The sequence below is a fragment of the Bombina bombina genome, chromosome 5, assembly GCF_027579735.1.
Source record: "Bombina bombina isolate aBomBom1 chromosome 5, aBomBom1.pri, whole genome shotgun sequence".
Lineage (NCBI taxonomy): Eukaryota > Metazoa > Chordata > Amphibia > Anura > Bombinatoridae > Bombina > Bombina bombina.
The window spans coordinates 40,656,458-40,672,551 of record NC_069503.1 but is presented as its reverse complement, the minus strand read 5'-3'; positions in this window follow the sequence as shown (position 1 = coordinate 40,672,551).

The window sequence follows — 16,094 nt, the reverse complement described above, 5'->3', positions numbered from 1 at the left end:
TGTTGACTCCGGTGCTGCGGGCTATTTCATTGACAGTGCATTTGTATCAAAGCACTCCATTCCTGTTTTGCCTCGGTCCGTTCCGTTTGCTATTGAGGCCATTGATGGCAGGCCCCTTTAGCCTACACTCATTACACATGAAACTGCTCTGTTGCCCATGGCTGTTGGGGCTCTCCATTTTGAAACCCTCCAGTTCCAGGTGATAAACTCTCCGCATTTTCCGGTTGCTCTGGGTTATCCCTGGCTCCAAAAGCACAATCCCAGTCTCGACTGGCGCAGGTCCGAAATGTTGTCGTGGTCCCCGCAATGTTTTTCCACTTGTCTTCGGAAACCAGTTAAAATCTTGTGCACTTCTTTGGTATCTCAATTGCCAGAGGAGTACCGAGAGTTACTAGACGTTTTTGACAAGGTGCGTGCCGGTACGTTGCCTCCTCACCAATCTTACGATTGTGCCATATACCTGCAACCCAGAGCTATTCCTCCTCGGGGGCGGGTTTACCCTCTGTTTGTTGCAGAGAATTGTGCTATGGAGGAGTATGTTGCCGATGCTCTATCGCGGGGGATCATCCGCAAATCCTGCTCTCCTGCATGGGCTGGCTTCTTCTTTGTGAAGAAAAAGGGTGGCAAGTTAAGACCATGCATCATTTATAGGGGTCTTAATCATCTTACCATTAAGAATGCTTACCTTATTCCGCTCATTACGGAACTCTTTGACCGCCTCAAGGGAGCGTACAATCTCATTAGGATTAAGGAGGGCCACAAATGGAAAATAGCATTTAACACTAGGAGCGGGCATTATGAGTATCTTGTAATGCCCTTTGGCCTATGTAATGCTCCTGCTGTTTTTCAGGAATTTATTAATGATGTCCTACGAGATATGTTGCAACAGTGTGTTGTGGTTAGTTAGACCACATCCTCATACACTCACCCACACTTGAGGCTCATCATTCTGATGTTACACAGGTTCTTCAGAGACTACGTGAGAATGGCCTGTTTTGTAAACTCGAGAAATGTGAGTTCCATCAGACTCAAGCTTGTCTGACTATTCGCTTTGGCTCCTGACTCGGCTCATCTGACTACCAGTTCTGGTTTTGATTCCTGGCTTGTTATTTGACTTGTGAACTTTCTATTATTTTTTGCTATTAATAAAGGTGTGATTATTTTTGCACTTCTTGTCTTAGTCTGATTCCTGGCACCCTGACACGAATTTTCTGCTTTCAGACACCTTTTAACTGAAATGTCTTTATTTAAAAATTCAAATACACTAATGTAGCTTAAAAAAATACACTTTAGTTAACACATCTATATAAATATGGCATCCATGCTTAGTATACAATTCAAATATTTTATTTTTTTAACAAGTACGTGTAGATATACCAAAAAACGCTAATTAATAGTATATGTTAGCATATGTTTTTGTTTAAATGGACAGTCAAGTCAAACAAAACATTAATGATTTAAATATAAAATTCTATTTTCACAAACTTTCAATTTAATTTGTATCACCAATTTATCTTTATTCTCTTGGTGTTCTTAGTTGAAAGCTAAACCTAGGAGGTTCATCTGCTAATTTCTTAGACCTTATAGAGTGCATCTAATCTAAATGCATTTTGACCACTAGAGGGCATTAGTTAATGTGTTTCATATAGAAAACATTGAGCTCATGCAGTATAGTTACCCTGGAGTGATCACTGGGTGAAATGGAGGTCTGTGAAAGGAACTGAAATAAGGGGTCATTTTGCAGAGGCATAGATACAAGGTTAATCACAGAAGTAAAATGTGTATTTCTATAACAGTCTTTTTGTAAAAGACTTGAAAATGCGTAATAAAGTGTTTTCTTTTTAACCAAATATAATTAATGTTATGACTGTCCCTTTAAGCTGTGTTGTATTCATCAAAACATTGATATGCCATTGTGTCTAATTGTAATGGTAATTTTGTTTGGGATTAGGAAATGTTTGGACATCACATTGCAAAAACCAATCAATGTAATCAACAAGGACAGCATGCAATGTTGTTGTCTCCACACATTTGTAAAACACACTCTGCAAACAATCTGCCTCTATTGACCTGGTCCCATAGAAGCCTATTAAATACAGGGTGTGCTCCACAAGTGTAAGAAGACAACATCATCACATACCTATCCTTTACACATTAAATAGATTTAAAAAAAATATAAAATATTACTTCCTCTTCCTTCCCCTCTTCCCAAGAGACTGAGGCTCTGGGGGGGGGGGGGCAACTGCCCCCTCCGACAAGTTCTCATAGAAGATGTTTGTGTAAGAGGAGGAGGAGGAGTAGTGTCAGTGGTTAAGGGATCACCAGGCTGAGAAGATTGAGGTAGAGGAGAAGATGGAGGAGGCCCAGGAGCAGATAGTCCAGGAACAGATGGGGCATTTTACATCTCCCGGAGGACTTGCAACATATTATTTAGAATATTATTATTGTCTCTTTGTCCTTCTTGAATTGCAGTCAGTACACTCTGAATTCTGCCTGTTCCCTCTGGGAGGCATGCATCTCCTCAAGATAATCATGCAAGATCTGCACCTCGGCTATCTCTTGGGGGATGTCCTCCTGAGGAGGAGCTGCTGCACGAGGGGCTGCTGCTGCAGGGATCTCTTCTGCAGCGGGGGATTCTTCAGGGGGTGCTTTGGGGGGGGGGTGCAGGGCTCCCAGAGGTGGCAAGTCATCTGCACCACTGTCATGCCTGGGTGAAGGAGGAACCTGTGGGTGCTGTGCTTCCTCCTCCCTGGCCTCAGACTCAGAAAAATAAAGACACCTCAGTCACCATAAATTCCATTATTTACAATCCAAATCTTATGTTTTAGGCATGTTAGTTTTTCGTTTAGCAGTAACCAGTTCTTCATGTTACTATTGCAACTTTAGTATTAGTTTTTAGTATGCCACCTACTGTTAAATTGTTATTGATAACCTTAGACGTAGACTCTTGACGCTATGTTTTCTAATTTGAGATATTAATTAATGATGTCATGTATGTGGTCCACAATGTCTTGGTCACTCCAGTGACTCCCTATTCTCTCTCCTCCCTTCACGCACCCTGCTCAGTTTCTCCTAGATGCCATACGATAGGCTCATAAATACAAGACACTACACCTAGGCAGTTAAACTGTAATATACAAGGTCCTAGCCAGAGTATACATATTAATTCTTTTTAACAAAAATGACCACCCTATATTAAAACATATATATGATTATAGACTCAGACCTCAGTCTCTCACGCTGACCTTGATGAGCTCAGTTCTACATCTAGCTTAATTCCTATACTATTTCCAGTCTACAGATATGCGCCACATTGCTTAAAGCCCTAGTCATGTGTGCAAATTTAGTTGTGCCTATTGAGACATAGTTAACCAGATGGAATGTTTATCCATGAAATTGGTTCTTACTGTTCCCCTAATGTTACCTTATGTCCTCCTCATTACAGCACTGATCTAAGTTTCCTTAGTTGGTTCCAAATGCTTAGTAATTATACCCTGTCCATACCATATGCAAGCTTTTACAGCCACCTAACATTTTCCTATATAAGGGTTTATAATGATAACTAGTTTGTTTTTCAGGTTTGTGACTGCTTACTGTCTGGGCTTGAGTTCTATGTCTGCTCATCTCCTTTTGTATATTTTGCTTAGCCCTATACTGTATAGCCAGACTGATACACTGAGAATTTTATAACAGAACATGCCTAGATTTTGATGTCCACAAAATGTTTGTTTGTTGTTTAATGTTCCCTTATATAATTTATGAGATGTACATATTGTGTATTTGATAGGATTCAGTTCACCATATAACTCTGAAATGATTACTGAGCTCCTAGGTTATACAGTACACAGGTTGATATTATACAAGCTACACTAAGGACCCAGGCGTTATTTGTGCTACATGTTCTTTAGATTTTTATATCAATTGGATGAAACATGCTTTTGACTGTTAGTTGTCTCTCAGGGCCCAATACTAACAGACTCATTGAAACACAGCTGCTCAGTTCTATGTCTAGTTTTAGCTATATAGATACAGCTTGTGTATAGTAACAAGTATAATACAGTGCATTCAGTATGAAGGGACAGTTTGTATATAGTAACAAATCTAGTACAGCTTGCATGTAGTAACAAGTCTAGTATAAGACCTCTAATATATAGGTACAACTTATATATAGTAACAAGTCTAACACAGTGCCTCTAGTATATAGGTATAGCTTGTGTATAGTAACAAGTATAATACTGTGCCCTCTAATGTTTGGGTACAGCTTGGGTATAGTAACTAGTCTAATATAGTGCCTCTAGTATATAGGTACAGCTTAGGTATAATAACAAGTTTAGTACAGGGCCCCTTAGTATATAGGTACCACTTACGTATAGTAACAAGCCTAATACAGTGTCTCTAGTTAATAAGTACAGTTTGTGTATAGAGTAGTAACTAGTATAATACAATACCACTAGTATATAGGTACAGCTTGTGTATGTATAGCAACAAGTATTATTCAGAGCCTCTAGTATAAAGATACAGCTTGTGTATAGTAACGGGTCCAATACAGCAGTGTTTTTCAACCAGTGTGCCGTGAGAGATCCTCAGGTGTGCCGCGGCAGACTGACAACAGTGCGGGGGTGTCCTTCTTTCAAATTTTGAAATATTGGTAGGTATGTGACAGGCTCATCAGGCATCATTTACAACCTTGACATTGATATTCATTCACAGACAATCATTACGACTGTTTGTGAATGAATGTCAATATGTCATGTATAGTTTGTAGGAGGCATGGCATGACAGCACAGTACAGTGTATATATATATCCTGTATTAGGCTACAATGTGTGATTTTGTAAGATTTTGGGATGGTGGTGTGCCACAGGATTTTTTAATGTAAAAAAGTGTGCCACAGCAAATAAAAGGTTGCAAATCACTGCAATACAGTGTCTCTAGTTTGTAGACACAGCTTATGTATAGTAACAAGTCTAATACAGTGCCCTCTAGCATATAGGTATGCCCTGTGTAATGTACCAAGTATAATACGGTGCCTCTAGTCTATAGATATAGTTTGGATATAGTAATACATATAATCCAGTGCCTCTAGTACATGGGTACAGCAAGTGTGTATAGTAACAAGTTTAATAAAGAGCCTCTAGTATTTAGGTACAGCTTGTGTATAGTAATAAGTCTAATACAGTACCCTCTAGTATAAAGGTACAGCTTGAGTATAGTAACAAGTTTAACATAGTGCCTCTAGTAGTTACTGACCACAGCACTGCTGATATTCAATCTCCATATTAGAGCTCTTTCAACTATTAAGTTTAATGGCCCTGTAGTTTTTACCTTTCCAGCATCCTAACTGGCTCTGCCCTCCCTCCCCCCCCCCCCCCCCCATTTCGAGCGGCTCTTGCCCGCTGCATCCCCCCCCCATACACTCAGGCCTACGTGAGGCCAGACAAGAGCCAACTCCCTACCTCTCACCATTTTTAGTCTATAGAGTACCTCTTATTTTGGGGTAGGGTTCATTAGTTATATGATATAAAAATCAAGGTTTCATTGTTATATGCTCCAGTCACCCGTATCTCCTGTATATTGTTTTACATTTTATGTTCATGGTGTCAGAGGTGGTGATATAACTCATGTCAACTGTTATTCTCCTGTTCTTGAACTTGCTATATTCCATAACACTGGCTCTTATTTATATATATATATATATATATATATATATATATATATATATATATATATATATATATATATATATATATATATATATATATATATATATATATAGCACCACTACAGGTTAGATATTGCGAAAACAACTGCTACACTAGTACACCAATGTTTCAGCCCACGTTTACTTCTTATATGAGAAATGTATAAGTGTCTTTATTATTTCTGATCCGTGCCTGGACATGAAAAAAATTATTTAAAAAAAAAAAAAAATAGTGAGTGAGTGAAGTTATTTCTATGTATTTATTGCATTATTAGTCAATGTACGTCTGTGACACACAGATAATACCCCGGCACACAGCTGATATAACAATACTATTACACATTAAATAGTGAGTCAGTGAAGTTACCTCTATGTGTTTATTGCATTATTAGTCACTGTACGTCTGTGACACACAGATAATATCCAGCACACAGCTGATATAACAATACTATTAGACATTAAATAGTGAGTGAGTGAAGTTATTTATATGTATTTATTGTATTATTACTCACTGTACGTCTGTGACACACAGATAATATCCCGTCACACAGCTGATATAACAATACTATTAGACAATAAATAGTGAGTGACGTTATTTCTATGTGTTTATTGCATTATTAGTCACTGTACGTTTGTGACACACAGATAATATCCTGTGACACAGCTGATATAACAATACTATTAGACAATAAATAGTGAGTCAGTGACGTTATTTCTATGTGTTTATTGCATTATTAGTCACTGTACGTCTGTGACACACAGATAATATCCAGGCACACAGCTGATATAACAATATTATTAGACATTAAATAATGAGTGAGTGAAGTTACCTCTATGTGTATATTGCATTATTAGTCACTGTACGTCTGTGACACACAGATAATATCCCGTCACACAGCTGATATAACAATACTATTAGACATTAAATAGTGAGTGAAGTTATCTCTATGTGTTTATTGCATTATTAGTCACTGTACGTTTGTGACACACAGATAATATCCCGTCACACAGCTGATATAACAATACTATTAGACAATAAATAGTGAGTCAGTGACGTTATTTCTATGTGTTTATTGCATTATTAGTCACTGTACGTCTGTGACACACAGATAATATCCCGGCACACAGCTGATATAACAATATTATTAGACATTAAATAGTGAGTGAGTGAAGTTATTTCTATGTGTTTATTGCATTAATAGTCACTGTACATCTGTGACACACAGATAATATCCCGGCACACAGCTGATATAACAATACTATTATACATTAAATAGTGAGTGAGTGAAGTTATTTCTATGTGTTTATTGCATTATTAGTCACTGTACGTCTGTGACACACAGATAATATCCCGGTACACAGCTGATATAACAATACTATTAGACATTAAATAGTGAGTGAGTGAAGTTATCTCTATGTGTTTTTTGCATTATTAGTCACTGTACGTTTGTGACACACAGATAATATCCCGGCACACAGCTCATATAACAATACTATTAGACATTAAATAGTGAGTGAAGTTATTTCTATGTGTTTATTGCATAATTAGTCACTGTACGTCTGTGACACACAGATAATATCCAGCACACAGCTGATATAACAATACTATTAGACATTAAATAGTGAGTGAGTGAAGTTATTTATATGTATTTATTGCATTATTACTCACTGTACGTTTGTGACACACAGATAATATCCCGGCACACAGCTGATATAACAATACTATTAGATATTAAATAGTGAGTGAGTGAAGTTATTTCTATGTGTTTATTGCATTATTAGTCACTGTACGTCTGTGACACACAGATAATATCCCGGCACTCAGGTGATATAACAATACTATTAGACATTAAATAGTGAGTCAGTGAAGTTACCTCTATGTGTTTATTGCATTATTAGTCACTGTACGTCTGTGACACACAGATAATATCCCGGCACACAGCTGATATAACAATACTATTAGATATTAAATAGTGAGTGAGTGAGTGAAGTTATTTCTATGTGTTTATTGCATTATTAGTCACTGTAGGTCTGTGACACACAGCTGACATAACAATACTATTAGACATTAAATAGTGAGTGAAGTTATTTCTATGTATTTATTGCATTATTACTCACTGTACGTTTGTGACACACAGATAATATCCCGGCACACAGCTGATATAGCAATACTATTAAATATTAAATAGTGAGTGAGTGAAGTTATTTCTATGTGTTTATTGCATTATTAGTCACTGTACGTCTGTGACACACACATAATATCCCGGCACTCAGCTGATATAACAATACTATTAGACATTAAATAGTGAGTGAGTGACGTTATTTCTATGTGTTTATTGCATTATTAGTCACTTTACGTTTGTGACACACAGATAATATCCCGGCACACAGCTGATATAACAATACTATTAGACATTAAATAGTGAGTCAGTGAAGTTACCTCTATGGGGGGTAGTTATCAAGCCGTCTACTTTACCTGCCTTCGCCGGTTCAATACGCCCGCCTAAGCTCGCCTACCATCGCCGCCGCGGACCTTCAAAATTTCGCTTAAGTTATCAATAAAGCTGGCAAAATCCGTGCACCAAGTACGGGGCAATGAGCAGTGGACTGTGATAGTTATAAAACATCCGATCTCGCTGCTCTTCGGCTTTTTGACAGCTTTATTGACAAGCTGTCACTAAGCACCCACACTAACTACACTGTTCTACCCCTATACCGGCGCCCCCGGAGACCCCCGCAACTAAATAAAGTTATTAACCCCTAAACCGCCGCGCCTAGACCCCGCCGCAACGCTTATAAATGTATTAACCCCTAAACCGCCGCTCCCGGACCCCGCCGCCACCTACATTATACCTAGTAACCCCTATCCTGCCCCCCTATACCGCCGCCACTTATAATAAATTTATTAACCCCTATCCTGCAGATCCCGGACCTCGCCGCAACTAAATAAATAGTTTAACCCGTAAACCGACGCCCCCGGACCCCGCCGCAACCTATATTAAACTTATTAACCCCTAATCTGCCCCCCCTACACCGTCGCCACCTATAAGTTTATTAACCCCTATCCTGCCCCCCCTACACCGTCACCACTGTAATAAAATTATTAACCCCTAAACCTAAGTCTAACACTAACCCTAACACCCCCCTAACTTAAATATTAATTAAATAAATCTAAATAATATTTATCTTATTAAATAAATTAATCCTATTTAAAACTAAATACTTACCTTTAAAATAAACCCTAAGATAGTTACAATATAAATAATAATTATATTATAGCTATTTTAGGATTTATTTTTATTTTACAGGCATCTTTCAATTTATTTTAACTAGGTACAATAGCTATTAAATAGTTATTAACTATTTAATAGCTACCTAGCAAAAATAAAGAGAAATTTACCTGTAAAATAAAAACTAACCTGTTACAATTACACCTAACACTACACTATACTTAAATAAATTAATCCTATTTAAAACTAAATACTTACCTGTAAAATAAACCCTAAGATAGCTACAATATAATTAATAATTACATTGAAGCTATTTTAGGATTTATATTTATTTTAAAGGTAACTTTGTATTTATTTTAGCTAGTTAGAATAGTTATTAAATAGTTATTAACTATTTAATAACTACCTAGCTAAAAGAAATACAAAATTACCTGTAAAATAAATCCTAACCTAAGTTACAATTAAACCTAACACTACACTATCATTAAATTAATTAAATAAATTAGTTACAAATAACTACAATTAAATTAAATTAAATAAACTAACTAAGGTACAATAAATATAAAAAGCTAAGTTACAAAAAATAAAAAAAATAAGTTACAAACATTTAAAAAATATTACAACAATTTTAAGCTACTTACACCTAATCTAAGCCCCCTAATAAAATAACAAAGCCCCCCAAAATAAAAAAATGGCCTACCCTATTCTAAATTAAAAAGTTACCAGCTCTTTTACCTTACCAGCCCTTAAAAGGGCCTTTTGCGGGGCATGCCCCAAAAAATTCTGCTCTTTTGCCTGTAAAAGAAAAATACAACCCCCCCAACATTAAAACCCACCACCCACATACCCCTAATCTAACCCGAACCCCCCTTAAATAAACCTAATACTACCCCCCTGAAGATCATCCTACCTTGAGTCGTCTTCAGCCAGCCGACCACCGATGGAACCGAAGAGGAGATCCGGAGCGGCAGAAGTCATCATCCAGGCGGCGCTGAAGAACTCTTCCATCCGATGAAGTCATCATCCAGGCGGCGCTGAAGAAGTCTTCCATCAGATAGAAGTCTTCATCCAGGCGGCGTCTTCAATCTTCATCCATCCGGAGCGGAGCCATCTTCAGACGAGCCGACATGGAGCCATCCTCTTCTTCCCGACAACTAACGACGATTGGATATTCCTTTAAGGGACGTCATCCAAGATGGCGTCCCTTCAATTCCGATTGGCTGATAGGATATAACAATACTATTAGACATTAAATAGTGAGTCAGTGAAGTTATTTCTATGTGCTTATTGCATTATTAGCCACTGTTCGTTTGTGACACACAGATAATATCCCGGCACACAGCTGATATAACAATACTATTAGACATTAAATAGTGAGTGAGTGAAGTTATTTCTATGTGTTTATTGCATTATTAGTCACTGTACGTCTGTGACACACAGATAATATCCCGGCACACAGCTGATATAACAATACTATTAGACATTAAATAGTGAGTCAGTGAAGTTACCTCTATGTGTTTATTGCATTATTAGTCACTGTACGTCTGTGACACACAGATAATATCCCGGCACACAGCTGATATAACAATACTATTAGATATTAAATAGTGAGTGAGTGAGTGAAGTTATTTATAGGTGTTTATTGCATTATTAGTCACTGTACGTCTGTGACACACAGATAATATCCTGGCACACAGCTGATATAACAATACTATTAGAGATTAAATAGTGAGTAAGTGAAGATATTTCTGTGTGTTTATTGCATTATTAGTCACTGTACATCTGTGACACACAGATAATATCCCGGCACACAGCTGATATAACAATACTATTAGACATTAAATAGTGAGTGAGTGAAGTTATTGCATTATTAGTCACTGTACGTCTGTGACACACAGATAATATCCCGGCACACAGCTGATATAACAATACTATTAGACATTAAATAGTGAGTGAGTGAAGTTATTTCTATGTGTTTATTGCATTATTAGTCACTGTACGTCTGTGACACACAGATAATATCCCGGCACACAGCTGATATAACAATACTATTAGATATTAACTAGTGAGTGAGTGAAGTTACCTCTATGTGTTTATTGCATTATTAGTCACTGTACGTCTGTGACACACAGCTGATATAACAATACTATTAGACAATAAAAGGATACGGTAAAGTTGTTTTCCTAGGAATAATTAGTCAGTTTATATTACAGTCTCAATGTGTTTACTGTCCCTTTAGTCAGATCTAGCTTTGTGCCATCTTGTTGTGAATCCTTGTTTAATGACGATAACATTGTGACAAATCTAACACAATATAGATTATCTAGACATAATTGTTATTGTCTCTGATGTTAATTAAAAGGGATATAAAGGGGCAAAAATATTTTAATATGTTAGATTGGTTTATTATTGTTCCACTGATTGTGTATAACTATGTATTTAACTCCTGCAAAGTCAGCTATAGAGCAGCAATATAATACTGGGAGCTAGCTGAGCATATCTGGTGAGCCAATGACAAAAGGCACGTGTGTAGCCACCAGTCAGCTCTCAGTAGTACATACACTTGACAACTTGATAACAGAAGTGAAATTAAAATGACACATTCTATATGAATCATGAACGTGTAATTTTCTATCCCTTTAAGTATGATTTAAGTTACATAAAATGTCTGTGTATAAAAAATCTTGCTGGTGATTAATAATATGGGTTGGTGTAGGTCGGGGGTTAATTTGATATTGTTTTATGTACTGTTAAAGGGACAGAAAAAGCAAACTTAAACTTAAATGGATTGGAAAGAACATGATATTTCAAACAACTTTCCAATTTACTTATATAATAATTTGTGCTTAGTTCTCTTAGTATCCTTTGTTAAAGAGTAATCCTAGGTGAACTCTTCAGACAGCAGAGTTTGCAAGAACATTTATAGCAATGTTATACATAGTTACAAACACTGCTGCACAGAGTGGTAAATACATGTGAACGCCCCTTAGCTTATATAATATCAGCCTCCTATGTTTACTCTTTAACAAAGGATACCAAAAGTACAAAGCAAATTAGATAATAGAAGTAAATTGGTAAAATTGCTGCTCTATCTGAATTATCAGCATTTAACTTTCACTGTTAGATTTGGCTTCTGTATTTGATGATGTTTTCCTAATTATTCTGTGATATTGTGTTTTTAATTAGACAAAAAACACAAAATACTGGTCTGGATTCCAATCACTTTTTATTTGCATGAAAAAACATTGTATATCATTATATAGTAAACAGCAGCATATGTCTGACAAATCAGCAGGGATTTATCAGACATATAATGTTCCCTTTATATATACAGTATGTGCTATTATCAGTTCTTGTGGCTTCTAACTAACATGAAAACATCTAACAGACATAATATCAATAAATAAAAAGAGAGAAACGCTCAACCTGGGAACAAACAATAGCATAATAGCTTGTTCTATGGCTAGTTACCACCCAAGAAGCATCCTCTTTTTGCTCAACATGTGCCTTTCACAGAGAAGAACTTTCCTGAAGCATATCAGTCTGATCCTGACTTCACAGTACAGTCCAGCCCTGAAATACCAGGCAATCCCTCTCTGAACAAGAGAAACAGCAAAACCCCAGACGTACGTTTCAGCCTATTGTGGGCCTCGTCAGTGAGGTGCAGCCATATCCCTCTAGGCACACTGAGCAACGGGTCCATATCTGAATTCCCGCATCACACTTTTATTATTAAATCTATCTTTTTATTTGATTCCAATACAACCAACAGAAAAAAGAAAACAACCAGAAGGAGAAAATACCGATAAAAAACAACACATAGTCCACTGTAGGCCGGCTGCCTGGCAATAAAACAATATACAATATACAGATTATCAAAAAAAAGAAAAAATACTACCAAAACATTTGTTACATCACACACAATTTAACTTAGAGACGTTACTTTATTGGACTTACATTTGTATATAACATTTGCATATATTCTTATATTACTTTTCCTTGATTAACTAATCTAATTGTTCCACTATCAGTTGCCGTTTAAGCTTATTGATACATTCCGTCAGGTTGGGGCCTATTTTTGCTTTCCATTGCTTCAGAATGAATGATCTCCCAATCAATATAACTGTATTTACAAATGTAAAATGAACCTGATGTCCGGGTGTTTTATACATAAAGACAATATCCTCCTCTCTATCCAGCTTGATCTCTTCTTGATTCATTTTATTTAACCAATAATTCATTTTGCACCAAAATGTATAAATTTTTGGACAGCTCCACATACAATGGTCTAAATCTGCCAATGGCCTACTACATTTATTGATTGCTGATTTATCCCATTTTGCTTTCATTGCTGGCGTGATATAAGCTTTATTCACTAATTTAATATGCGATTCTCTCCAGGTGACTGATAGCGTCGCTCTATCCACCAGATCAAAACTTTTTTGCAGTCTCTCTACTGATTGATTCCAGCTAGACGCTAATGCTCCTATTCTTGTCACCTCTTGGAACTTTTTAATTGTTTTATAGAAAAAAGAGATGGAGTGGTTTCCTTGTTTATAAAGGTTTATTACTGAATTTAAATTTCCCCATTTATCCTCTATATCATCTTTATTTATTCAATCCAATAAATGTCTTATTTGCAGATACGCAGAAAATTCTTGATTGGGAATTCCAAATTCATTTTTTAAATCCTGAAAAGTACTACAGCCTTTGGTTTCATTATCTCTTAATTGATATACGTATATTAAGCCCTTAGCTTCCCAGTTCTTAAATGCTTTAAAATCTAATGCCGGTATAAACTCTGGATTTCCCCTTATTGTCAAGTATTTTGAATATCTTTGATTAATTTTTAATATTTTTAATAGTTTATGCCAAGCATAGATAACATTTTTTAATCGTTTTTAGGGATCTGGTCTTTTCTGGCAGTTTTTCCCTACAATGAACAAGGGCCTTCAGAGCATATGGAGCAACTAATTGTTCTTCCACTTCCGTCAATGCATAATAATTTACTTCTGTCAGCCATTCCAGTACAATTTTCCCCATACATACTAGATTGTAAATTTCTAGATCTGGGAAAGCTAGACCTCCCCCTGACTTTAGCAGCATCAAATTTTGAATGGAAAGAGCTCTACGTTTTTTACCCCACAAAAAATTTATACAGTTATGTTTAAACATTTTGAGATCCTGTGATTTAATAAAAATCGGTAAATTTTGTAGAAGATACAAAATTTTAGGGAATACTACCATTTTAATTAAATTGAGTTTACCTGTAAGATTCAATGGAAACTTTTCCCATCTTGTCAAATCTTTGTTAATTTTTGTCCATACTTGAGGATAGTTTAATACATACCACTTATCTGGATCCCTAGCTAGAGTAATACCTAAATATTTAAATTTTTATTTTGCTTCTTTGAACGGCGAATTCTTGTAGCTATCTTTCTGTTTATATAAATAGAGAATCTCCGATTTGTTTATATTGACATTGTACCTCGAAAACCTACTGACGTTTTCTAATATTTGAATTAAGATAGGGATATTTTTCTTTGTGTCTTTTATAAAAAACAATAGATCATCTGCGTATAATAATAAAGTGACTCTTCTTTTCCCTAACCACACACCCTCAATTTCTTTTCTCAAAAGGATGGCAAGAGGCTCTATAGCTAGATTAAATAGATATGACAATAAAGGGCAACCCTGTATAGTTCCTTTTTGCAGTGCAAAACTAGGTGTCATATATCCAATATCCGTAATCTCAAATGTTTCTATTGTTGTAAATTAATTATCTCATGTGATCATATCAAACACTTTTTCTGCATCAATAGATGTAGTTGCTACATCTGCTTGCTTTCTATTAACTTCCTTTTTAGTTTGGTTCCAATAATAATCAATTATTAATTGTAACTTCCTCAGATTAGTTGTTGAACTCCTATTAGGCATAAAGCCCACTTGGTCTCTGTGTATTAAAGAACCCATCATTTTCTTCAATCTCTGTGCAATAACACTCATAAATATTTTATAGTCATTATTTAATAATGAGATGGGTCTGTATGATCCCATCTCTTCTGGATCCTTCTCTTTTTTAAGAACTAATGAAATTAATGATGCTGTAAAGTATTTAGAGTGCATTTCATTCTTTATAAATATCATGTTGAAAAGTCTTTCCAATGTAGGGGTTATTTCTTCACTTATTAGTTTATATAATTCTATTGGTAACTGGTTAGGACCTGGTGATTTATTTGTTGCTGTTCTATCTATTGTTTTTTTTATTTCTTCTTGCATTACTGGTTTGTTTAATTCTTCTAATCCTTCTTTATCTATCGCTCTTGTTCTAAGTTCTTCTTGTCTTCATTTTTGGATGAGAAAAATTTCCCTTATCTGTTTGGCTTTTATATATTTGTCCCATAGGTCTCTAGAGGTGTCACTTAAATAAGCATTATAACAATTTTGAACTTGTGCTGCTAGTTGGAGGTCCTTCTGTTGTGCAATTCTTTTATTTTTGACTAAATATGCCTTTACTTCCCCTCTAATAACAGCTTTAAACGCCTCCCATAATATTTCAAGTTTGTTTTCATATTTTTTTATTAAAATAGCAGTAATCAATCCATTTTCTTTTATCTAGTTTATTAGGGCCATAGATATTGTATAATACTAAAATTCTTTCTTTTATTTTAATCTGCAAGATTATAAATCTTCCTTCTGTGTCTAATTCTTTTGTTATAATTTTATATTCCAGAGCTTTATTGAGTAGTATTGCCACTCCCTTTTTCCTAGCCGCACATGGTGTTGCAACTACCTCTCCCACCCATCCTGTTTTGAGGTTATTGATCTCTTGTTCTTTGAGATGTGTTTCTTGTAGCATTGCTATATCTATAGCTTGTTTTTTTAATTGTTTAAGAATATTTTTCCTTTTCCACGGTGACGTGATCCCCCCTACATTCCATGATGCAAATTTAATTTGGTCACTCATTTTAAATTATTTCTATTCACTCTACAAACACAATTTCTAGTCACAAAATGGTGCCCAAAGATACCTTTATGACAAGAAGAGAGAGAAAGAAAGAAAGAAAGAAAGAAAGAGAGAAAGAAAGAAAGAAAGAAAGAGAGAAAGAAAGAAAGAGAGAAAGAAAGAAAGAAAGAGAGAGAAAGAAAGAAAGAGAGAGAAAG